The following is a 25,899-nucleotide window of genomic DNA, read 5'->3' on the forward strand; positions in this document are numbered from 1 at the left end:
CGGGTTTAGAAGAGCAAACTAGTAACATGAACCAATTTTAAAGATCAGTTGGGCTTCCCTGGTGGCTCAGATGGTAACGCGTCTGCCCACAATGCGGGAAACCCCCGTTCGATCCCTAGGTCAGGAAGATCTCCTGGAGAAGGCAATGGCACCCTACTCCAGTACTCTTGCCTGGAAAATCCCATGGACAGAGGATCTTGGTAGGCTACAGTCCATGGGGTTGCAAAGAGTCAGACACAACTGAGCGACTTCACTTTCTTTTTTTTTTTAAATAAATTTATTTATTTTAGTTGGGGGCTAATTACTTTACAATATTGTAGTAGTTTTTTGCCATACATTGACATGAATCAGCCATGGGTTTACATGCGTTCCCCCTCCTGGACCCCCCTCCCACCTCCCTCCCCATCCCCTCCCTCTGGGTCATCCCATTGCCCCAGCCCTGAGCATTTGTTCACTTTCTTGTCTATAGTTTAAAAAGCAGGCTGCAAAGAAGACTTCCAGAAGTATGCATTCATTAATATAAAATTTGGAGATACACAAAACAATATATTTTTAAAAATAGAAAAGTATGTATTATAAGTATCGAAAACATGAAATGGAAGGACACAGCAAAATCATAAAATAGTCTCTGTGGGGAGGGAAGAAAGGACATGGGCCTGGGGCTGGGTGTTCTGTGACGGTCAAATGTTTTATTAAGTGTTAATTGTGAGCCATAGTTATGTGGATATTTATTATACTAGTCCCTGTAGTTTACTATATTAGAACATTCTTTCCAAATAAAACACACACACACACATATTTAGTAAGTAAAGGAACCATTTACATTACTACTTGTGTTACTCATGTACTGATTGAAGTATTGGTTTTAGAGTCAGAAAGACTCGAGTGAAATCCTAATTCCACCACTGATGAATTTCTGATCTGTGGAAACTTCAGTTTCCTGATTTATAAGGTAGAAGATGACCCTGATATGATTGTGTTTATAAGCATTGACCGAAATAATACATTTATTGTGTTAGGTCCTGCCAGAAGCAGGATTCAACGTGCTAGGATAATTTTTTTAGTTTTCTTTCTATGAGAGGAGATAGAGAGGGAGCTGGGAAGGCTGGGGAGAGCCGTCAGACATGATGCCCAGTCTGATGGTGAGTAAGGTAGAGAAGGAAGACAGGTTGGTGGAAGCATCCTAGACTAACATGCAGGCTACATAAGGTTTGGCAAGGCAGCTGGGGAGGCCTCCAGCCAGTTTGTTGCCTGTTAGAGGAAGTCGGGCATCTCCACCACTGGGCTTGCCTTTGGATCGCTACTGTGCTCAGACGTGAACTGGAAACAGCCGGGAGAAGTTCAGCCCAAACAAGACATCATTTCAGAGCCCGGTAACTGATCAGTGTGGTTGGAGATCTGCAAGGAGCACCAGGGCCACCACAAATGCAGACATCACAAAGAGTAGTGAGCACACAATAAATAGTAGGTGCTGGTAACAACAGTGCATGCGTGCTAAGTCACTGCAGTCGCGTCCGATTCTGAGACCCTATGGACTGTGACATGCCTGGCTCCTCTGTCCACGGGATTCTCCAGGCAAGAACACTGGAGTGGATTGCTGTGCCCTCCTCTAGGGGATCTTTCTGACCCAGGGATCGAATCTGAGTCTCTTAAGTCTCCCGCATTGGCCAGTGGGTTCTTAACCACTAACGCCACCTGGGAAGTCCATTAACAATACTAATACACTGCAGTACTAATATACTAATAATGATATCCTTTTGAGTCTGCTGTGTACTCACAACATAAATGAGCACCTTTCCCAGTCTGTTTATCCATTCATCAGATAATGGATATTTGAGTTGCTTCCAACCTTTTGGTGCTTTTGAACAGTGCTCCTGGGGCAATAGGCATACAAATATCTTTTTGAGATCCTGCTTTCAATTCTTTTGGGTCTATACACAGATGTGGATTGCCAGATCATACTGTAGTTCTATTTTCAACTTTTTGAGGAAACACCAAACTTTTTCACAGCAGCCATACCATTTTACATTCCTATCAACAGTGTACAAGTGTTCCAATTTTTACACATCCTTGCCAACACTTGTTATTTTCTTTAAAAAAATGTTTTTATAATAGCTATCCTAATGAGGTGAGGTGGTATTTTGTTGTGGTTTTGATTTGCATTTCCCTAATGATTAGTGATGGTGAGCTTCTTTTTCATGTGCTTGTTGGCCACTTGAGTATCTTTTTTGGAGAAATGTCCAAGTTCTTGGCCCATTTTTTAATAATCAGGTTGTTTTTCTGTTGTTAAGTTAGAGCAATTCTTTTTTTTTTTTTTTTAATGAGTTTGTTTATGGCTGTGTTAGTTCCTTGTTGCTGCTTGGGCTTTTCTCTAATTGTGGTGAGCAGGGGCTATTCTCTAGTTGTGTCCATGGGCTTCTTACTGTGGCGGCTTCTCTAGCTGTGGAGCACAGGATCCAGGGCACTCGGGCTTCAGTAGTTGCAGCACGTGGCTCTGTAGTCGCAGCTCCCGGGCCCCGGGGCGCGGGCTCGGTGGTTGTGGCCCACAGGCTTAGCTCCTTCGAGCCATGTGGGATCTTCCTGGACCAGGGACGAACCCGAGTCTCCTGCACTGGCAGTTGGATTCTTCGCTAAGCCACCAGGGAAATGGTTTTTAGTTTTCCACAGGCTTCTCTAGTGAGAGGCCAGGACCAAGATGCCTGGGAGCTGAGAGTCCTCAGGCACAGTTCTGGCTCTGCCATCAAGAGCTCTGGGGCCTCTGGCCAGCACCTGCTGCTCCCTTGGTGGCGTCCCACTCTTTGTGTCCCCATGGACTGTAGCCCCCCAGGCTCCTCTGTCCATGGGATTTCCCAGGCAAGAATCCTGGAGTGGGTTGCCCTGCCCTTCTCCATAGAGCAATTCTTTTTATGTTCTGGATATTAACCCTTTATCAGGTATATAATTTGTAAATATCTCCTCTCCTTCTGTAGGTTGCTTGTTTTTTGTGCTGTGTTGTGCCACTTGTGGGCTCTCAGTTCCCTGACCAGGGGTTGAACCTGGTCCCTCGGCAGTGAAAGTGTGGAGCCCTAATCCCTGGATGATCTGGGAATTCCCTGGAGGTTGCCTTTCACTCTGTTGACTGTGTCCTTTGATGCACAGAAGTTTTAATTTTGCTGTAGTCCAGCTTATCTATTTCACTTTGTTCCCTGTGCTTTTGGTGTCATATCCAAGAAATAATTGCCAAATCCAATATCATTGAAGCTTTTGTCATATTTTTAAAATTAGTTTTTATTGGACTATCGTTGCTTTACAATGTTGTATTAGTTTCTACTGTACAGCAAAGTAAATCAGCTTTATGTATACATATAATTAGTTAATGTTAGTCGCTCAGCCCTGTCCAACTCTTTGTGACCCCATGGACTGTAGCCCACCAGGCTCCTCTGTCCATGGAATTCTCCAGTCAGGAATGCTGGAGGGGGTAGCTATGCTCTTCTCCAAGGAATTTTCCCGACCCAGGGATCGAACCCAGGCCTCCTGCATTGCTGGCAGATTCTTTACTCTCTGGGCCAACAGGGAAGCCCCATGTATACATATATCCTCTCTTTTTATGTTTCCTCCCCATTTAGATCACCGCAGATCACTGAGTAGGGTTCCCTGAGCTTTCATTAGTTATATGTTTTATACATAGAGTCAATAGTCTATATATGTTAATGCAAATTGTCCTATTTTTTAAAAGTATTTTAGCTCTTATGTTTAGGTGGGGTTTTTTTTGTCCGTTTTGAATTAATTTTTTAATAACCCCTGAAGATTTTTGAATAAATGAAGTGATGTGAAATGGTTGTGAGCTAAGGATTTAGAAATGGATAATAATCACGAATAGGAACCTCATCCATGTCCTCAGATCCTATGTTTCATGTTAGTCACACTAAATATAATCCTTTCTGTAAAAAGGACTTGATAAACTTGAACAGCGGTTCTCAACCTTGACTGCCCTGGACTTAGGCTGAGAAGCTTTAAAAAATAGTGATATCTGGTTTCCACCCTAGAGATTTTTATTTAATTGTTCTGGAATACAGCCTGGGCATTCACTGTTAGTTTTAAAAGCTCCCCAGGTGATTCTAACATTCAACAAAGAACGAGAACCACCATGCTAGAGTTCCAACAGCACAAAATTAAGCAACAGTTCATTGTGTGATCATCACTGTTTATTTGCTTTACTCATTATAATAAAAGACAGCTTGTAGATTTAAGAAAAGGGAGAAAAAAGCATGCATCCTAAATGTTTCTAATTCAATGTATTGCCTTCCCCAATATTTAGTGATGTTAGAGAGAATCCAGCTTCATGGATTTATAAATTTTTAAAGAGCCCTTTAATATGACTATGCTATTATTTTTATAACTGTATCTTATGCCTCTTTGATAAACAATGGCAATTATTTTCTCTTAAAGGCATCATATGTTGACTCCATGAGACACATTCAAAAGGAAAAATACTTGCAAATAAAATATGCTGAAGAATTGTAAATAAGCCTAGAATAAAAAAATGGAACTCTTTATAGATTGCTGAACTGAATATTCAGGCTACAGATAAAAGCCCTCCCCTTTTTTCTTAACTACTTAGCTTTGGAAATTTCACTGTTCATCAGTTATAGTTTCACAAATTCTGGGAAACTGAAACTGAAATTCATTGTCAAAGACCGTGGACACAGAGAAGTCTGGAGGGAGGTGTGGGGAAGCAGAGAATGAAGGGGAGGATAAGGGTTGCATGTTTTTATGTCCTGGAATTAAGCCCTGATGACTGAGACATAGAGCCGTGAACAGAACATGCTTAGACCAGGTATTATTTTGATAACATCATACGTGCCTTTCTTTACACTAGATCTTATAGTTTTCACTTTGCAAAATCATAGTTAAGCTGCAGGTGACAAAATCCCATGGCTATTTAGAATTAGAGGAATGTAAATTAGGTATGATGAAGCATTGCCCTTTAAATATTTCCCCCTGTGTTTTACACCAGCAGTTCTCAAACCTGAGTTTGCATCAGAATCACCTGGCAGGCTTGTTAAATTACAAATTGTGGGCCCTGACAACCTTCTAATTGATGGCTCTAGGGCAGGGCTAAATATTTCCATTTCTAACAGGTTCACAGTGGCACTGATGCTGCTCTGGGAGGGGAGGACGCACATTTTGTGAAGCATTGTTTTCTACTGATGCTTTCTGGGCACAGGTGTCTCCTACTGATCCTCACTCTTGAGTTTTCAGTAACATCTTTCAAACTGATGTTTAAAAAATGCTTTTCTGGGACTTCCCTGGTGGTCCTGTGGTTAAGACTCTGAGCTCCTAATGCAGGGGGCTGGGGTTTGATCCCTGGTCAGGGAACTACATCCCACATGCCACAGAGTACAGCTAAAAAAAATAAAAAATGCTTTTCTTTGAACATGGTTTCAATCTAATATCTGCTTTTATTTTTCAACTGAATAAAAGAAGCCTACTGAATAATTCCCAGGACACACATATTTGGGTATGTGGCTGGGTTCTAATGTGCATTCCCATAATCATTCATACGTATGCATTTGATTTGTGAACAATAATCCTTTTTCTAACTACAACAGTGGATTTTACTGTCCTGTCACCTTTCCAAAATCTGGATGAGCAGAGTTCTGAATTACAAGAGAGGGAATTAAAGTAGGAAATAAGAGCTGATGGCACAGAAGGTCTGAATTTGTCCCTCCAAAATTCTTATGTTGAAACCTAATTCCTAGCGTGATGCTGTTAGGAGTGGAGCCTTTGAGAGCTGATTGCATCATGACGTCATGATGGTGGAACCTCACTCCCCGCCCCCAACCCCGCGCCCCTAGAATGGAGCGCTCTCTTGCCTCCTCCACCTCGAGAAGATGTGATGATGAGTCTGCAACCCAGAGGCAGGCCCTCACCCTACTATTCCACCTTGATCTCAAATTTACAGCCTCCAGAACCGTGAGAAATAGATTTCTGTTGTTTTAAGCCCCTCTGCTGCTGCTGCTGCTGCTAAGTCGCCTCAGTCGTGTCGACTCTGTGCGACCCCATAGACAGCAGCCCACCAGGCTCCCCCATCCCTGGGATTCTCCAGGCAAGAACATTGGAGTGGGTTGCCATTTCCTTCTCCAATGCAGGAAAGTGAAAAGTGAAAGTGAAGTCGCTCAGTCGTGTCCAACTCTTAGCAACCCCATGGACTGCAGCCCACCAGGCTCCTCCGTCCATGGGATTGTCCAGGCAAGAGGACTGGAGTGGGGTGCCATTGCCTTCTCCGTTTAAGCCCCTCAGTCTATGGTTATTTTGTTGCAGCAACCTGAATGGACTAAGAGCGAGGCAGATTTTATTAGAATAAACGGTGGATTTCAATTATTCGTGCAATTTCATTCTATGAATAATCAAGAGTTCACTGCGGCTATAATTTTCTGTTGAAATTTTTCTTTTTAAAAACTCCACATAGCAGCTTAATTACAATCTCTCTCTGCCTACTCAGAGAAAGTTCTTGAAACTGGCAGTAGGTTTTCTAAGTATCTAAGAGTTTACCACGTCTTTTGGTTGCCTAGAACTGAGGATAAAACATCCAGTGTAAAATGTATGTAGTAGGGCTAAAGAGAATGCAGTTTGTGAGAAATCTAAAAGATAAATGGCAAGCATTCTTAGGGCTGTAACAGTAGACAAATTTAAAAACAAGAGGGATAGATGACTTGGAAACTGCTAGTTTTCCTCTATTTTTAAGAAAAAGGTTATTACCGGTTATAATGGGTAGCTCCTGTGAAGAGAGGAGAAAACAACAGCCCTTTAGATGTCATGAAAGGTTGAAGAATATGTTTAAACAAAAGACTGGTGCTTGCTTCAGCAGCATATATACTAAAATTGGAACAATATAGAGATCAGCGTGACCTCTGTGCAAGGATGACACACAAATTTGTGAAGTGTCCCACATTTTTCAAAAAGAGAAAGACATACCATGTGATATCACTTATATATGGAATCTAAAATAGGACACAGATGAACTTTATGGAACAGAAACAGGCTCACAGATAGAGAACAGAATTGTGGTTGCTAAGTGGGGGTGGGGGAGGAATGGGTTGGGAATTTGGGATTAACAGATGCAAACTATTAATGTAGGATGGATAAAACAACAAGGTCCTACTATGTATAGCACAGGGAACTGTATTCAATAGCCTGTGACAAACCATATTGGAAAAGAGTATGAAAAAGAATGTGTGTGTGTAACTGAAAAGAGTATGGAAAAGAATGTGTGTGTGTAACTGAATCACTTTGCTGTGCACCAGAAACTAACACAAGATTATAAGTCAACTTTAATTCAATTAAAAATACACATTATGTATTTATTTAGAAGCGGGAATCTGTACCTTTTGACCCCTTTCACTCATTTCTCCCACCTCCAACCCTCACCTCTAGTAACTCCCAATCTTTTCTCTGTAACTTTGAGTTCAGTTTTTTTTTTTTTTTGGTTTTGTTTTATATATTCCACACATAAATAAGAATCACACAGCATTTATCTTTCTTGATATCACTTAGCATAATGCCCATAAGGTACATTAATGTTGCTGCAAATAGCAAAATTTCATCTTTTACAGCTGAATAATACCCCACTGTATATATATACCATTTTCTTTATTCATTCATCCATTGATGGACATTTAGGCTATTTCCATGTCTTGACTATTGTAGGAAAGCTGCAATGAACATGGAATTGGATGTCTTATTTTTTAAGGAAAAAAAATTACTTGTATCAGATTGAAAAATGAATCAATCTTCAAGCAAGATAAAATCGTCAGTAACACAATTAACAGTTAAGACAGCACATACAGATTAGACTACAGGTTTAGATACTTTTTTTAATTTTTAAAGATCTTATTGGCTTTATTCAACATATCATGAATCAAGCAACATCCCAAATAGCAAATAGAAAGGAGCTCCAAGGAACTGAACAAAATGGGAGACTTTTACAGTCAGAGGGGAAGGGACAAGGGAAGAGCAGATTATTTCATAGGTTTAGATACTTTGAATTGAATACATACACAAAAATCAAGAGAGTTGACAACTTTCACATGGACAGAAAGCACTGACTTATTGTAAACACAAGACTTCTGGGAAAATGGAGCTGACATTTCACGGGATAGGGGGGGCATATATCTTTTTGAATTACTGTTTTCATTTTCTTTGGATAAATATCTGGAAGTGGAATTGTTGGAATTTTAATAATTTTAATTAAAAATAATTTTTAATTTTCTGAGAATGCTCCATATTGTTTTCTGTATTGGATAAACCAATTTAACATTCCCACCAATCGTGCACAAGCGTTCCCTTTTCTCCACATCCTCTCCAACACTTATTTCTTTTTGATAGTCATTCTAGCACAGTGATATCTTACCGTGTTTTTAATTTGTATTTCTCTAATTAGTGATGTTGAGCACTTTTTCATACACCTGTTGGCCATGAGAGAGTCATCTTTGGAAAAATGTCTATTCAGATCCTTTGCCTATTTTTTTATTAATAGAGTTGTTTCTTTTTATTAGGTATTGAGTTGTAAGAGTTCTTTATGTATTTTGGGTATTAGCCCCTTCTCAGATAAACGATTTGCAACTATTTTCTCCCATTTATAGGCTACCTTTTGATTTTGTTGATACCTTCTTTTGCTGTGTAGAAGTTCTTTAGTTATTTGTATTTTTTTTGAAGTTTTTTAGTTTGATGTAGTCCCAAGTGCTTATTTTTGCTTTTGGGGTCAAATCTACAAAATTATTGGCAAAACTGATGTCAACAAGCTTACTGTCTGTGTTTTCTCCTGGAAGTTTAATGGTTTCAGGTCTTACATTCAAGTCTTTGATCCATTTTTTGCTTGATCTATTTCCAGGTATGGTATAAAGTAGTCCAGTTTCATTCTTTTGCATGTGGCTGTCTGGTTTTCCCAGCACCGTTTCTTGAAGAGACTGTCCTCTTCACATTGTATACAACTGAAGACGTATGTATGTGTGGGCTTCCCAGGTGGCACCAATGGTAAAGAACCCACCTGCCAATCTCTTATGTCTCATAAGAGATGCAGACTCAATCCCTTTAGGTGGGCATGGCAACCCACTCCATTATTCTTGCCTGGAGAATCCCATGGGCAGAGGATCCTGGCAGGCTGTTGTCCATAGAGTTGGAAAAAGCTGGACACTACTGAAGCGACTTAGCATGCAAGCACGCATATGTGTGGGTGTGTGTATTTCTCTGCAGTATCTGTTCTGTTCCATTGACATGTGTGTCTGTTTTTATAATAATACTGTATTGTTTTGATTGCTATAGCTCTGTAACATATTTTGAAATCAGAAAGCGTGATCCTCCAGCTTTTCTGTTCTTCCTCAAGACTGCTTTGACTGCCCAGGGTCATTTATGGTTTCCTTTGAATTTTAGGATTATTTGTTCTATTTCTCTGAAAAATGCCACTGGAATTTTGATAGGGATTGCATTGAATCTGTAGATTGCTTTGGTAGTGCGGACATTTTAATGATATGAATTCTTCCAATCCATGAGCGCAGAGTATCTTTACATTTGTTTATGTCTTCAATTTCTTTCACCAATATCTTATAACGTCCAGTGTGTATGTCTTTTACATCCTGAGTTAATTTATTCCTAGGTGTTTTACTCTTTTTGATTCAGTTGTAAATGGAATTATTTTCTTAATTTCTCTGATAGTTCATCATTAGTATATAGAAATGAACAGTTTTTGCATATTGATTTTATATCCCACAACTTTACTGTTTTTATTCTAACAGTTTAGTGATAAAGTTTTTAGGATTTATATATGTATATGTGTATAGGTTTCCCAGGTGGCATTAGTGGTAAAGAAACCACCTGTCAATGCAGGAGACATAAGAGATATGGGTTTTATCCCTGAGTGGAGAAGATCCCTGGAAAAGGGCATGGCTACCCACTCCAGTATTCTTGCCTGGAGAATCTTATGGACAGAGAAGCCTGGTGGGTTACAGTGGAGAGGGTTGCAAAAGGTCGGACACGACTGAGGTGACTTAGCATATATACCTGCTAAGTGTATATATTATATGTATGTGATCATGTCATCTGCAGATCATGACAGTTTTACTTTTTACTTCTTCCTTTCCAATTTGTATACCTTTTATTTTTCTTGCCTAAGTGCTCTGGCTAGAACTTCCAGTACTAGAATAAAAGTGGTGAGAATGAGTATCCTTACCTTATTCCTGATCTTATTCCTGCAGCAGTCTCTCTCTGAGGGAGAGAGATGATTGTCATGTGTATGTGTATATATAAATATATATATATATATATATACACACACACATACGTATCTTATCTTATTCCTGATCTTAGGGGAAAACTTTAGCTTTTTGTTATTAAGTATAATGTTAGCTGTGGGCTTGTTATTCATGACCTTTATTATATTGAGCTATGGTTTCCTCTAAATCCACTTTGTTGAGTTTTTTAATCATTAGATATTGAATTCTGACAATGCCTTTTCTGCATCTATCGATGATTATATGATTTTTATTCTTCATTGTGCTAATGTGGCATATCACATTGATTTTGTGAGTGTTGAACCATCCTTTAATTCCTTGAATAAATCCCACTTGATAATGGTGTTGAATTTGGTTTGCCAATGTTTTGTTGAGAATGTGTGCACTGATGTTCATCAGGGGTATTGGCCTATAATTTTCTTTCCCTGTGGCATCCTTGTCTGATTTTGATATCAGGGTGATGGAGACCTCATAGGATGAGTTTGGAAATGTTCCTTCCTCTGCAACTTTTGGGAATAGTTTCAGAAGGATAGACATTAACTCTCCACTTGTAATTTGATTACTGTTAGTGCCATGTTTGACCCTAATTATAAAGGACACATTTCCTTGTTCTTTTTTGTGTGTGTATCTATTTTAGATTTTTGGTTTGCTGTTACCATGAGGTTTTTGTGCAGCAGTCTCTCTCTGAGAGAGAGAGATGATTGTCATGTGTATGTGTATATATAAATATATATATATATACACATACGTATACATATATTGAATGTTTTAAGTTGCTGATTTTTAATTTCAAATGAATTTAAAAGCCCTGCATTTTCACTCTACTCCCTCATGATTACTGTTTCTGATGTCATATTTTACATCTAATTGTTTTATGTATCCCTTAATTGCTTGTGGATACAGATGATTTTACCATTTTGTCTTTTAATTTTCCTACTGGCTTTGTGCCTGGATGATTTCCTACCTTTACTGTATGTTTGCTTTACAGGTGAACTTTTCCATTTTGTAGTTTCTTGTTTCTAGTTGTGGCCTTTTTTTTTTTTTGCCTAGAGAAGTTCCTTGAACATTTGTTGTAAAGCTGGTTTGGTGGTGCTGAAGTCTTCTAGATTTTGATGGCTATAAAGTTTTTAATCTCTTCATCAGGTCTGAATCAGAGCCTTGCTGGCAGAGTATTCTTGGTTGTAAGTTTTTCCCTTTCATCACTTTAAATAGATGGTGCCACTCCCTTCTGGTCTGCAGAATTTCTGCTAAAAAATAAACTGAGTTTCATGGGAGTTCTCTTTTATACTGTTTGCTTCTTTTCCCTTGCTGCTTTTAACATTCTCTCTTTTTCTCATTTTAATTACAATGTGTCTTGGTGTGTTCTTTTTGGATTAATCCTGAATGGGACAATCTGTGCTTCCTGGATTTGGATGACTATTTCCTTTCCCATGTCATGAAAGTTTTCAGCTATTTTGTCTTCAGATATGTTCTTGACCCCTTTCTCTTTCTTGGACCCCTATAATGTGAATATTATTTTGCTTGATGTTGCCCCAGGGGTCTCTTAAACTGTTCTCATTTCTTTTCATTCTTTTTTTCTGATCCACAACAATGATTTTCACTATTCTGCCTTGCAGCTTGCTGATTCATTCTTCTGTGTATTTTAGTCTACTGTTGAATCCTTCTGGTGAATTTTTCTATTTTAGTTATGGTATTGTTCATGTCTGTTTGGTTGTTCTTTATATTTTCTGACTCTTATAAAAAAAAAAAAACTATCTCCTGGAAATTCCCTGGTAATCCAGTGATTAGGATTCTGTGTTCTTGTTACTGAGGGCCTGGGTTTAATCCCTTGTTGGGGAACTAAAATCCCATGGGCCACATGGTGTAACCAAACCAAAAAAAAAAACCCTAAAAAAAAAAAATTATCTTCTTGCTCTGTGCATCCATTCTTCTTCCAGGTATTTGACCATCTTTATGATCATTACTCTGAACTCTTTCTTGGATAGGTTGCTTGTCTTTACTTAGTTTCTCTTCCAGAGTTCCTTCGTCTGAAACGTATTCATATGCTGATTCACTTTGTCTGAGTTGCCATTGGCATTTTTAGTATTTGGTAAGTTACTTATGTTTCTCTACTTTGGAGAAGTGGCCCTCTGTAGGAGACACCCTATACTCCCCAGCAGTGCTCTCCTCTCTCATCACCCAAGGTATATGCTCTGGGAATTCCCCCTAGGAGGGCTGTGTGGGTCCTTCAGTTGTGGTGGGCTTATTATGTGAGTGATCTGATAGGCTTGATTGGCCCCTAGTCCAGTTTGTTGCCAGAACCTTCCTGAAGAGATGCTGCTGGCTCTGTTTAGTGGGGCCTGGTCATGAGGTGCCTGGTAGGAGAGCTCTGGGGACCCTGGGACTAGTGCTAGCTCACTGGCATGCAGTCAGGGTCCCAAAGAATCTGGGGCTGTTGCTCACTCCCCCTGGCAGGTGAAGCCAGATCCTGGGATTAATGCCAGACTACTGTAATCAAGATGGCAGAGTAGAAGGACATGTGCCCATCTTGTCCTGCAAGAACTCCAAAATTACAACTTGCTGCTGAACAACCATCGACAGAAGACAGTTGGATCCCACCAAAAAAGGATACCCCATGTCCAAGGACAAAGGAGAAGCCCCAGAAAGATGGTAGGAGGGGCAAAATCGCGTTTAGACTCAAACTCCGTACCCGTCAGAGATGCTTGGAGGGCTCAAACAAAACCTTGTATGCACCAGGACACAGAGACCTCACAGAAACTGAGCCAGACCTGTCTTTGAGTGTCTCCTGTGAAGGTACGGGTCAGCAGTGACCTGCCGCAGGGGCTCTTGGTGCAGCAGACCTGGGTGTGGCATAAGCCTTCTTGGAGGAGGTCACCATTAACGCCACCATAGAGCTGCCAGAACTTACACAGGACTGGGAAACAGACTCTTGGAGGGCACAAACAAAACCTTGTGTGCCCCAGGACCCAGGAGGAAGGAGCAGTGACCCCACAAGAGACAGAGCCAGATGTGTCTGTGGGTGTCCAGAAGTCTCTGGCGAAGGCATGGGTCAGCCTGCTGCAGGGTCGGGGGCACTGAGTGCGGCAGTGCATGCAGGGGACCTTTTGAAGGAGGTCTCCATTATCTTCATCACCTCCACCATAGTTTGGTCTCAGGTCAAACAACAGGGAGGGAACACAACCCTGCCCATCAATAGAAAATTGGATTAAAGATTTACTGAGCATGGCCCCACCGTCAGAAGAAAACCCAGTTTCCCCTACAGTCAGTCTCTCCCATCAGGAAGCTTCCATAAGTTTCTTATCTTTATCCATCAGAGGGCAGACAGAATGAAAACCACAATCACAGAAAACTAATTAAACTGATCACATGGACCACAGCCTTGTCTAGTTCAATGAAACTATGAGCCATGCCATGTTGGGCCACTCAAGACAGATGGGTCATGGTGGAGAGTTCTGACAAAACGTGGTCCACTGGAGAAGGGAATGGCAAACCACTTCAGCATTCTTGCCTTGAGAACCCCATGAACAGTATAAAAAAGCAAAAAGGTAGAACACTCAAAGATGAACTCCCATGGTTGGTACATGTCCAATATGCTACTGGAGAAGAGTGGAGAAATAACTCCAGAAAGAATGAAGAGATGGAGCCAAAGCAAAAACGAAACCCACTTGTGGATGTGACTGGTGATGGAAGTAGAGTTCGGTGCTGTAAAAAACAATGCTGCATAGGAACCTGGAATATTAGGTCCATGAATCAAAGTAAACTATAAGTGGTCAAACAGGAAATAGCAAGAGTGAACATCAACATTTGAGGAATCAGTGAACTAAAATGGACTGTAATAGGTGAATTTAACTCAGATGACCATTATATCTACTACTGTGGGCAAGAATCCCTTAGAAGAAACGGAATAGCCCTCATAGTCAACAAAAGAGCCCAAAATGCAGTACGTGGGTGCAGTCTCAAAAAAGACAGATGATCTCTGTTCATTTCCAAGGCAAACCATTCAATATCACAATAATCCAAGTCTATGCCCCAACCAGTAATGCTGAAGAAGCTGAAGTTGAACAGTTCTATGAAGACCTACAAGACCTTCTAGAACTAACACCCAAAAAAGATATCCTTTTCATTATAGTGGAATGCAAAAGTAGGAAGTCAAAAGACACCTGGAGTAACAGGCAAATTTGGCCTTGGAGCACAAAAGGAACCCAGGCAAAGGCGAACAGAGTTTTACCAAGAGAATGGTCATAGCAAACACCCTCTTCCAACAACACAAGAGACAACTCTACACATGGACATCATCAGATGGTCAGTACTGAAATCAGGTTGATTATATTCTTTGCAGCAAAAGATGGAGAAATCTATACAGTCAGCTGTATAGACAGGGAGCTGATTGTGGTTCAGATCATGAATGCCTTATGGCCAAATTCAAACTTAAATTGAAGAAAGATAGGAAAAGCCACTAGACCATTCAGGTAAGACCTAAATCAAATGACTTATGATTATGCAGTGGAAGTGACAAAAAAGATTCAAGGGGTTAGATCTGGTAGACAGAGTGCCTGAAGAACTATGGATGGAGATTTGAGACATTGTACAGGAGGCAGTGATCAAGACCATCCCCCCAAAAAGAAATGCAAAGAGGCAAAATGGTTGTCTGAGGAGGCTTTAGAAATAGCTGAGAAAAGAAGTGAAAGGCAAAGGAGGAAAGGAAAGATATAACATTTGAATGCAGAGTTCCAAAGCATAGCAAGGAGAGATAAGAAAGCCTTCCTCAGTGATCAGTGCAAAGAAATAGAGGAAAACAATAGAATGAGAAAGACTCAGTTCAGTTCAGTTCAGTCGCTCAGTCGTGTTCGACTCTTTGTGACCCCATAAATCGCAGCACGCCAGGCCTCCCTGTCCATCACCAACTCCCAGAGTTTACCAAACTCATGTCCATCGAGTCGGTGATGCCATCCAGCCATCTCATCCTCTGTCATCCCCTTCTCCTCCTGCCCCCAATCCTTCCCAGCATCAGAGTCTTTTCCAGTGAGTCAACTCTTCGCATGAGGTGGCCAAAGTACTGGAGTTTCAGGTTCAGCATCAGTCCTTCCAATGAACACCCATGGCTGATCTCCTTTAGGATGGACTGGTTGGATCTCTTTTCAGTCCAAGGGACTCTCAAAAGTCTTCTCCAACACCATAGCTCAAAAGCATCACTTCTTCAGCACTCGGCTTTCTTCACAGTCCAACTCTCACATCCATACATGATTACTGGAAAAACCATAGCCTTGACTAGATGGACCTTTGTTCATAAAGTAATGCCTCTGCTTTTTAATATGCTATCTAGGTTGGTCATAACTTTCCTTCCAAGGAGTAAGAGTCTTTTAATTTCATGGCTGCAGTCACCATCTGCAGTGATTTTGGAGCCCCCAAAAATAAAGTCAGCCACTGTTTCCACTGTTTCCCCATCTATTTCCCATGAAGTGATGGGACCAGATGCCATGATCTTAGTTTTCTGAATGTTGAGCTTTAAGCCAACTTTTTCACTCTCTTCTCTTACTTTCATCAAGAGGCTTTCTAGTTCTTCTTCACTTTCTGCCATAAGGGTGGTGTCATTTGCATATCTGAGGTTATTGATATTTCTCCCAGCAATCTTGATTCCAGCTTGTGCTTCATCCAGCCCAGCATTTCTCATGATGTACTCTGCATGTAAGTTAAATAAGTGGGGTGACAATATACAGCCTTGACGTACTCCTTTTCCAATTTGGAACCAGTCTGTTGTTCCATGTCCAGTTCTAACTGTTGCTTCCTGACCTGCATACAGGTTTCTCAAGAGGCAGGTAAGGTGTTCTTGTATTCCCATCTCTTTCAGAATTTTCCAGTCTGTTGTGATCCACACAGTCAAAGGCTTTGGCCTAGTCAATAAAGCGGAAATAGATGTTTTTCTGGAACTCTCTTGCTTGTTCGATGATCCAGTGGATGTTGGCCATTTGATCTCTGGTTCCTCTGCCTTTTCTAAAACCAGCTTGAACATCTGGAAGTTCGTGGTTCACATATTGCTGAATCCTGGCCTGGAGAATTTTGAGCATTACTTTACTAGCGTTTGAGATGATTGCAATTGTGTGGTAGTTTGAGCATTGTTTGGCATTGCCTTTCTTTGGGCTTGGGATGAAAACTGACCTTTTCCAGTCCTATGGCCACTGCTGAGTTTTCCAGATTTGCTGGCATATTGAGTACAGTACTTTCACAGCATCATCTTTCAAGATTTGAAATAGCTCAACTGGAATTCCATCACCTCCACTAACTTTGTTCATAGTGATGCTTTCTAAGGCCTACTTCACTTCACACTCCAGCATGTCTGGCTCTAGGTGAGTGATCACACCATCGTGATTATCTGGGTCATGAAGATCTTTTTTGTACAGTTCTTCTATGTATTCTTGCCACCTCTTCTTTCACTAGAGACATCTTTAAGAAAATTACAGATACCAAGGGAACATTTCATGCAAAGATGGGCACAATAAAGGACAGAAATGGTATGGAGTTAACAGAAGCAGATGATATTAAGAAGAGGTAGCAAGAATACACAAAAGAACTATACAAAAAAGATCTTCATGACCCACATGACCATGATGGTGTGATTACTCACCTAGAGCCAGACATCCTGGAATGTGAAGTCAAGTGAGCCTTAGGAAGCATCACTATGAATAAAGCTAGTGGAGGTGATGGAATTCCAGTTGAGCTATTTCAGATCCTAAGATGATGCTGTGAAAGTGCTGTACTCAATAAGCCAGCAAATTTGGAAAACTCAGCCATGCCCACGGGACTGGAAAATGTTAGTTTTCATTCCAACCCGAAAGAAAGGCAATGCCAAAGAATGTTCAAACTACTGCAGAATTGCACTCATCTCTCATGCTAGCAAAGTAATGCTCAAAATTCTCCAAGCCACACTTGAACAGTATGTGAACTGAGAACTTCCAGATGTTCAAGCTGGATTTAGAAAAGGCAGAGGAATCAGAGATCAAATTGTCAACATCCGTTGGATCATTGAAAAAGCAAGACAATTTCAGAAAAACATCTGCTTTATTGACTGTGCCAAAGCCTTTGACTGTGTGGCTCACAACAGACTGGAAAATTCTTAAAGAGATGGGAATACCAGAACACCTGACCTGCCTCCTGAGAAATCTGTATGCAGGTCAAGAAACAACAGTTAAACTGGACATGGAACAACAGACTGGTTCCAAATAGGAAAAGGAGTACATCAAGGCTGTATATTGTCACCCTGCTTATTTAACTTATATGCAGAGTATATCATAAAAAATGCTAGGCTGGATGAAGCACAAGCTGGAATCAAGATTGCCAGGAGAAATATCAGTAACCTCAGATATGCAGATGACAGCGCCCTTACGGTAGAAAGCAAAGAAGAACTAAAGAGCGTCTTGATGAAGGTGAAAGACGAGAGTGAAAAAGTAGGCTTAAAACTCAATATTCAGAAAACTAGGACAATGGCATCCAGTCCCATCACTTCATGGCAAATAGATGGGAAAACAGTGGAAACAGTGAGAGCCTTTATTTTTTTGGGCTCCAAAATCACTGCAGATGGTGACTACAGCCATGAAATTAACAGATGCTTGCTCCTTGGAAGGAAAGTTATGACCATCCTAGATAGCATATTAAAAAGCAGACATTACTTGGTCAACAAAGGTCTGTCTAGTCAAAGATATGGTTGTTCCAATGTATGGATGTGAAAGTTGGAACATAAAGCTGAGCGCTGAATAATTGATGCTTTTGAGCTATGGTGTTGGAGAAGACTCTTGAGAGTCCCTTGGACTGCAAGGAGATCCAACCAGTCAATCCTAAAGGAAATCAGTCCTGGGTGTTCATTGGGAGGATTGATGTTGAAGTTGAAGCTCCAATACTTTGGCCAGCTGATACGAAGAACTGACTCATTTGAAAAGACTCTGATGCTGGGAAAGATTGAAGGTGGGAGGAGAAGGGGATGACAGAGGGTGAGATGGCTGGATGGCATCACCAACTGAATGCGCATGCGTTTGAGTAAACTCCAGGAGTTGGTGATGGGAGGCCTGGCGTGCTGCAGTCCATGGGGTCACAAAGAGTCAGACATGACTGAGTGACTGAACTGAGTGTACTTATTTCCATTTTTATAATTGTTTTCTGATGCTTTTGTAGTTCTCTTGTTCCTTTTTATTTTCGTCTCTTTCATGTCTGATTTTCTGTAGTGCCCACATTTTTTTAATGTCATAATTTACATCTTGTTAGCTTGTTTGTCGCTTAACTAATTATTGTAGCTATAATTATTTTTACTACTTCTGACTTTTAATTTTCATACTAATTTCCACCACCTTTACAATATTAAATTATTCTGAATTTTTCTCTTAATATGTATTCACCTTAGTGAGATTTATACTTTGTTATTTTTTTGTCAAACATAAAGGTTCTCATTCAGTTCAGCTTGAAGAAATCCTATTATCATTTCTTATAAGGCTGGCCTAGTGGTTATGATCTTTAAAATTTTTTCTGTCTGGAAAAGTTTATCTCTCTTTTGACTCTGAATGATAATCTGGTTGGCTGGAGTATTCTTGATTCAAAATTTCTTTCTTTTCAGCATTTTGAATATATTATGCCACTTCTTCTGGCCTATAAAGTGTTTACTGAGAAGTCTGATAGTCTTACAGGGGTTCCCTTGAGTGTAATAAGTTTTCCTATTGCTGCTTTTAAGATTGTCTCCTTGTCTTCAACTTTTGACATTGTAGTTATATATCTTAGTGTAGGTCTCTTTGGGTTCATCTTATTTGCAGCTCTATGGGCTTCTTGAATCTGGATGTCTGTTTCCTTCCCCCAGGGTAGGGAAGTTTTTGGTCATTATTAATTCAAATAAGTTTTTCTGCCTCTTTTTGTCTTCTGGGATCTCTATAATGTGAATGTTGGTCTGCTTGATGTTATCCCACAAGTATATTAAGCTACCTTCATTTAAAAATTTTTTTCTGCTGTGATTGGATGAGTTCTGCTGACCTGTCGATCTCTTTCTTTGCCTCATCTAATTGACTGTTGAGTGCCTCTGGTGTATTTTCAGTGCAGTTATTGTATTCCAGCTCATCAACTTCTGTTTGGTACTTTCTTATATTCTTCCATTTCTTTGCTGTAGTTCTCACTGTGTTCAAACATTCTTCTCCTACATACTGTGAGCATCTTTATGAACAATTAAAAAAACTATCGGGTAAATCACTTATCTCCATTTCATTAAGGATTTTTTCCCCTAAAATTGTATCTTGTACTTTCATTTGGAACATGTTCTTCTATTTCTTCATTTTTCTTGACTCTGTGTTGGATGTTTTATATGTAAAAACCAACTCTTTTTTAAAATTTAATTGACATATAGTTGATTTATAATGTATTAATTTATGCTGTACAGTCGAGTGATTCAGTTATATATATAGACATATATACACACACACACATATATTCTTTTTTATATTCTTTTCCATTATGGCTTATCACATTTCATTGAATGTAATTCTCTGTGTCATATAGTAGGATCTTGTTTATTCATTTTTTTATTATAAAAGTTGGTATAAAATAGCCAGGCTTCGCTGGTGGCTCAGTGGTAAAGAATCTGCCTGCAATGGAGGAGACACAGGTTTGATCTCTGGGTTAGGAAGATCCCCTGGAGGAGGGCATGGAAACCCACTCCAGTACTATTACCTGGAGAATCCCATGGACAGAGGAGCCTGGCAGGCTGCAGTCCATGACATAGCAAGAGTTGGACAAGACTGAAGCCACCTAGCACACACACATAAAACAGCCACCTCTTCAGTCTTGAGGGAGTGACCTCGTGTGGACATGAACCTTCTTGTTCAACACTGCTCAAGCTCTTGGCTGTCTCTCGAACTTTTGTGATTGTCCACACAACCTATTTTAGACTCCCAGTCATTGATGGTGTGCCAAGACCTGTCAGTGTCCCAAAGGGGAGGTTCTTAGTCACTGCCTAGTTTCCAGCTAACTGGAGACCAAACTCTCAGGTAGCAACTTTTAAAGTATGCAAATATATCTACTCCTGTGGGACCACAAGTGTTAAGACCTGCTGGCCACCAGAGCCAGGTAACACAGAGGTGCCCCTGGTGGCAGCTACAAAAATTGGGGCAAAAAAGTGTGTCCACTCTCCTGTCTGGGAGCGGCTGGTGAGTTGGAGAGTGGCATAGGGGAGAGTGCAAAGATGTCAGCTTCCAGCCTCCATCTCTGGAGAGTACTCTGGTAGGTCCTTAGATGTATGTTAAATTAGATGTTTGCCCCTTGGACCAATGCTTCAATATAACCAAAGAACTCCTTTCATGTAAAATCTAGGCTCTCATAATTGGCTGCCTCTCTGCTGGTCCCTGGCGTGGGTGAGTCTGAATGCGCTAACCCTTTAAGAGCTGTTTCTCAGTCCTCTGTAGCCTGGCAGGTTTCATGGTTCCAGCCCCATTGGTATTAAAAACTTAATGTTTAGGGGGGAGCTTGTGTGTCTCAGATGCAGGTTTTAAAAGTCGGGTGCCCAATGTGGGGTTGAAACTCTGCTCTTCTGAGAGAAGCTCTAATTTTTGAGTCCCCTCCTGAATTGTGCATTACAAAGCCAGAGTTGTTTTTAAGCCTGTCCTACCCACTTCAGTGGGGCTTCCCTGGTGGCTCAGTGATAAAGAATCTGCCTACCAATGCAGGAGATACAGGTTTGATCCCTGGGTGGGGAAGATCCCCTGGAGAAGGAAATGGCAACCCATGCCAGTATTCTTGCCTGGCAAATCCCATGGACAGAGGAGCCTGGCAGGCTACAGTGCATGGGGTTGCAAAGAGTTGGGCACAACTTAGCAAATGAACAACAACCTACTTCAGTGTGGGTTTTTTCCCCTCATTTCCTCATCTGTAGGAATTGCTTGCTAGTTCTTTTCCTGCTCCACCCCAGAAGAAGTTGTTTATAAAACTGAGCTATAGATTTAGTGTGTCTGAGGGAGGAGGTGAGTTTAGGATCTTCTCATGTCAAATTTGCCCTAGAATTTTCAAATACCAGTCTTTGGGATCTTTCCAGGGCTCCAGCTAAAATTACTACCCTTTAAAAAAACATCCTGTAATTCTAATCATGTTATACCTTGTTTATAGTAATTAAAGAATCTGCCTGCAATGCAGAAGACCTGGGTTCAATCCCTGGGTTGGGAAGATTTGCTGGAGAAGGGAAAGTATTCACTGCAGTATTCTGGTAACTTTCACTTTAACTTTCATAGTAATTAGGGTAAAAAGTTTGTGGAATTGGGCATGTTTTCTTGCTTAAAAAATGTCACTTAAAATATTGGTTTGTGATCAAAATAAAATATAAATTTTGATTCTTATTAAAATCTGGAAATGTAAGAATTCAAAAAGTGTTGACTTTATTCTGTTTGTGAAATAAACTTTATTTTAAACAAACAAAAGTTTATTTTCCTTACTGGATTACAGTGGTGAAGATGGTGTTGTATTCATTTTTGTGGCCCCTTTAAGGACTAATGGAATGTTTGGAATTTGTTGGGTTCTTGAAGGTTCTCAAAATATACATAAAATATTGAAAGGAAGGAAAGGAAGGAAAAAAATAAATGTGTGTAAAATATTCAAAGAAAGGAAGAAAATAAACATATTTGTGCACATACACACATATGTTATCTTCCTTATCCTTAAGGCATGTATTTATATTTAGAGAAATATATTTGCATCGATAGTTTGATGCATTGAACCAGGGACTTCTGATGTTAGATAAGATGGTAAGCTAAGAATGGCTGCTGGCTCTTTCTCATGCACAACAATTCTGGAGATGCCAGAAAGGAGATATCCAGAATGTGGAATATAAGAGAAGAATTTCAACCTGATTAAGGACATCAACCAAAAATCTATGGCAAATATCATATTTAACAGAACTTAAATGTGATATTATCTAGGCCTGTGTTTGTTATACATACATGAAACCCAGACAACAGTGGTATAAACATACAAATGTTGGCTTTTTCTTAATAATAAACGGGAAGTCCAGAGGTGGGCAGCACAGCCCTGTACATGGCCTAAGAGCTTCAGTGTTCTAGGCCCCTCTAACTCCCCTCAATGCCGCACATTCAGCTTTTGTTCTCATGCTAAGGTGGTTTCTACCTCTGGTTCTAGGCAAGAAGAAGAAGACAGAAAAAAGGGTGGCGAGATGTGGACCAAGCCAGTTGGGCTTTCTGCAAGCTCACCCAGGCATGTCCTCCTAACATCCCATTGTCTTGGACTGCATTACACAACCGCCTTTAGTTACAAAAGCAGTTGCATTTTGCCTCTATAAACAAAATTGGTTTCTGGTAGAAAGCAAAAAAAATATAGAGACTTGAAGTTGAGTTGACAACTGGTAGTGTCTGCTCGTGTCTTCACTTTCAGTAGAGAAAAACACAATGATCCCTGCTATGACCACTATTTTTGAATTAATTCTTGATTCTTGGCCATTGCAAAAAGAACAAAAACAAATGTGATATGTAACTGTCAGAGTTCTGTCACATACTTCAGAAAGTGTATCTAGCCGGTCTTAAAAGAAAATAACTTATTAAGCAATGTTAAGTAGCTTGTGCTTAGTCACTCAGTTGTGTCTGACTCCTTGTGACCCCATGAACAGTAGCCCACCAGGCTCCTCTGTCCATGGGATTTTTCAGGCAAGAATACTGGAGTGAGTTGCCATTTCCTTCTCCACGGGATCTTCCTGACCCAGGGGTTGAACAAGGGTCTCCTGCATTGCAGGCGGATTCCTTACTGCTGAGCCACCAGGGAAGCCCATGTAATATACAAAAATTAATCTAAAAAATATAAAAATAATTATGGAAAAATTGTATGGCTTGATTAACGAATATTAAGAACACTTGAATAAACGAAGCAACGTACCATGCTAATGATGAGATAATTTAACTTGTTTTTTAGATCGACATCTTTATTGAAAGACCAGAGCAGGGAGGTTGGAGGGAAGCTCAAGAGAGCAGGGGGGATATAGTTATACATATAGCAAATTCACTTCGTCGTATAGCAGAAACTACCACGACATTGTAAAGCGATTATACTCCTATAAAAAAAAAATACAAGAGCAGATCCCCTTCCTTCCCACAGTTCTGGTGGTGTAGGACTCAAATTCTGAGCAATCAGGTGTCCTGTGGGCAGAAGACAAGGTCAGGGGTCAGATACCAGAATCTAGAACACGCCAGCAGCCACAGGCAGCCCAGAGCAGAGATATGTGTCAGAGCCTGGGTTTTACCTCCCCACAAGGAGGAGCGAGCAATGAACTGAGGCCCTGGTGGCTCTGGGCAAGGAATCTCACAGGTAATTTTCAACCAATGCCAATGAGATGATTTAACACTTCAAAGATTTAATTCCTCCAAAATTAATCTGTAAGTGCAGTGTGGTTTGAAAAACAATTCCAGAAGGATTTTTTGGAGGTAAATCATTCAAATAATTCTGGAATATATTTGGTGAGTTATAAAAAGACAATTTTGGAAAATAAGCCAAAGCGATTGAAACAGTGTCACAGGATCAACTCTTTAAGCAAAGGGGGAAGGGTAGAAAATAAAGAAATAGAACTGTATGTAAACAAGAATTTCTTATATGATAGAGAAAATCAGAAGAAATGATGGAGTGTTAGTATTAATAAATGGCACTGAGAAAATTTTCTCACTGCGAGGAGAGAAATACAATCAGATCTCCATATTATATAAAAGTAAACTCCAAATGTGTTAAAAAATCTAAAGGTAAAATATAAAATGAAAAAGAAACTGCAAGAGTATCAGGAAAGGATTTCTTGAATAAGAGTTGCAGGTCAGGCCCTCTGGGAAACAGACTCTAAAATAAGAGATTTGTGTAGGGGCAGTTTATTGGGGTGTTCTCTCCGGCTCAACATGGATGAAGGCAGTCTTGGCCTGATCCCATGAGGAACTCTGGAGCTGGGGGAGCCCTTCTGATTTGAACTCAAGCTTTACTCTTTGCATAGGCCTGTTGTTGGTTGCAGGTTGTCCCCAAGAAGTGGGCATGGCCCTAGGTGAGGCAGCAAGTCAAGGGCAATGCCCAAGTTTCCCACCTTTTCCTCTTGGCTATAATGTTGCTAAGAACATTGGTGTGCAAATATCTCTTCCAGATCCTGCTTTTAATTCTTTTGGATATGTACTCAGTAGTGGAATTGCAGGAGCACATGGTAATTCTCCTTGATGCTGGGAAAGATTGAAGGCAAAAGGATAAGAGGGCAGGAGGCGATGAGATGGTTAGATGGCATCACTGACCCAATGGACATGGTTTGAGCAAACTCTGGGAGCCAGTGAGTGACAGGGAAGCCTGGCGTGCTGCAGTCTACTGGCTCGCAAAGAGCTGGACACGGCTTAGTGACTGAACAACACAGCAACATGGTAATTCTATTTTTAAGTTTTTTGTGGCACTGCCTTACTGTTTTCTGCAGTGGCTGTACCATTTCATATCCCTACTGACAGTGCACAAAGGTTCCTATTTCTCTGCATTCTCCCCAACACTTGTTATTTTCTGTTAGTTTTTTTTTATTGGCAGCCATCCTAATGGGTATGAGGTGATATCCTAACTTTGATTTGCATTTTTAAACAAGTTTTTAAAAAGTTAATTTTTGGCCATACCCTGCCACATGTGAGATCTTAGTTCCCTGACCAGGGATAGAACCCACACCCCCCGCACTGGAACCATTGAACCACAGAAGTTCCTTGATTTGCATTTTTAAATCCAGCTTGTTTTCTAAAAGTAAAAGTTTTGTCTTGTAATTATAAAAATAGTGCATATTCATTATGGAAAATTTGGAAAACAGAAAATCATAGAGAAAAAAAACAACACCTCCCTCAGAATCCTGTTAGTTTAACATAATCAGTGTTAATACTTTGGTTTGTGTCTTTCCAGTCTTTTTTTTTCTGTCCGTATTTCCAGATGGCTGATGCTAAGTCATAACACCCCTTTGAGCAATTTAGAAAAAGACATCCTGTTCTCTAGGTGAATGCAACCCTGCACCAGGGTGTGTGGCTTTTGACAAGCAGAGAACAGCTAGATTTCAGATCTCACTTGCCCCTAGGGGAGATACATTATGCAGTGAAGAACTCGTACAACCATATGTTGTAGTTCTGAATGTATCAAGGGATTTATTTTATATATATATTTTTTATAAATCTGAGATCATACTATTTGATAAACTATGTTTGGATAGGGTATAATTTTAGTTCATTCCTATTTATCAGTTAAATTATTTCTAAAGTTTTGATATTATAAAATCTTCCTAATATGACAATACTGTTTTTTTTCCCTTCAAGAAAACTGTGTTTATTTGTATTCTTACCAACAATGTACAAACTTGTTGACCACTCTGCAACACGGCATATTCAGTTCAGTTCAGTTCAGTTCAGTCGCTCAGTCGTGTCCGACTCTCTGTGACCCCATGAATTGCAGCACGCCAGGCCTCTCTGTCCATCACCAACTCCCGGAGTCTACCCAAACCCATGTTCATCGAGTCGGTGATGCCATCCAACCATCTCATCCTCTGTCGTCCCCTTCTCCTCCTGCCCCCAATCCTACCCAGCATTAGGGTCTTTTCCAATGAGTCAACCCTTCACATGAGGTGGCCAAAGTATTG

The 25,899-nt window shown here is 40.3% G+C and overlaps 1 protein-coding gene and 2 non-coding genes across 4 annotated transcripts in view; 2 read left to right on the forward strand and 1 right to left on the reverse strand.

The window, feature by feature from the left end:
* FHIP1A (FHF complex subunit HOOK interacting protein 1A) overlaps positions 1–25,899 on the forward strand; it is a 381,881-nt gene that overhangs the window by 66,192 nt on the left and 289,790 nt on the right. The window lies entirely within an intron of this gene.
* Positions 6,835–6,938, forward strand: LOC145528029 (U6 spliceosomal RNA). The gene has a single exon (XR_014070108.1). It is a non-coding gene; the product is annotated as a U6 spliceosomal RNA (small nuclear RNA).
* LOC145528095 (small nucleolar RNA ACA64) lies at positions 23,504–23,607 on the reverse strand. The gene has a single exon (XR_014070164.1). It is a non-coding gene; the product is annotated as a small nucleolar RNA ACA64 (small nucleolar RNA).

This window comes from Giraffa tippelskirchi, chromosome 11 (assembly GCF_054371585.1).
Source record: "Giraffa tippelskirchi isolate mGirTip1 chromosome 11, T2T-mGirTip1v1.2.pri, whole genome shotgun sequence".
Taxonomy (NCBI): domain Eukaryota; kingdom Metazoa; phylum Chordata; class Mammalia; order Artiodactyla; family Giraffidae; genus Giraffa; species Giraffa tippelskirchi.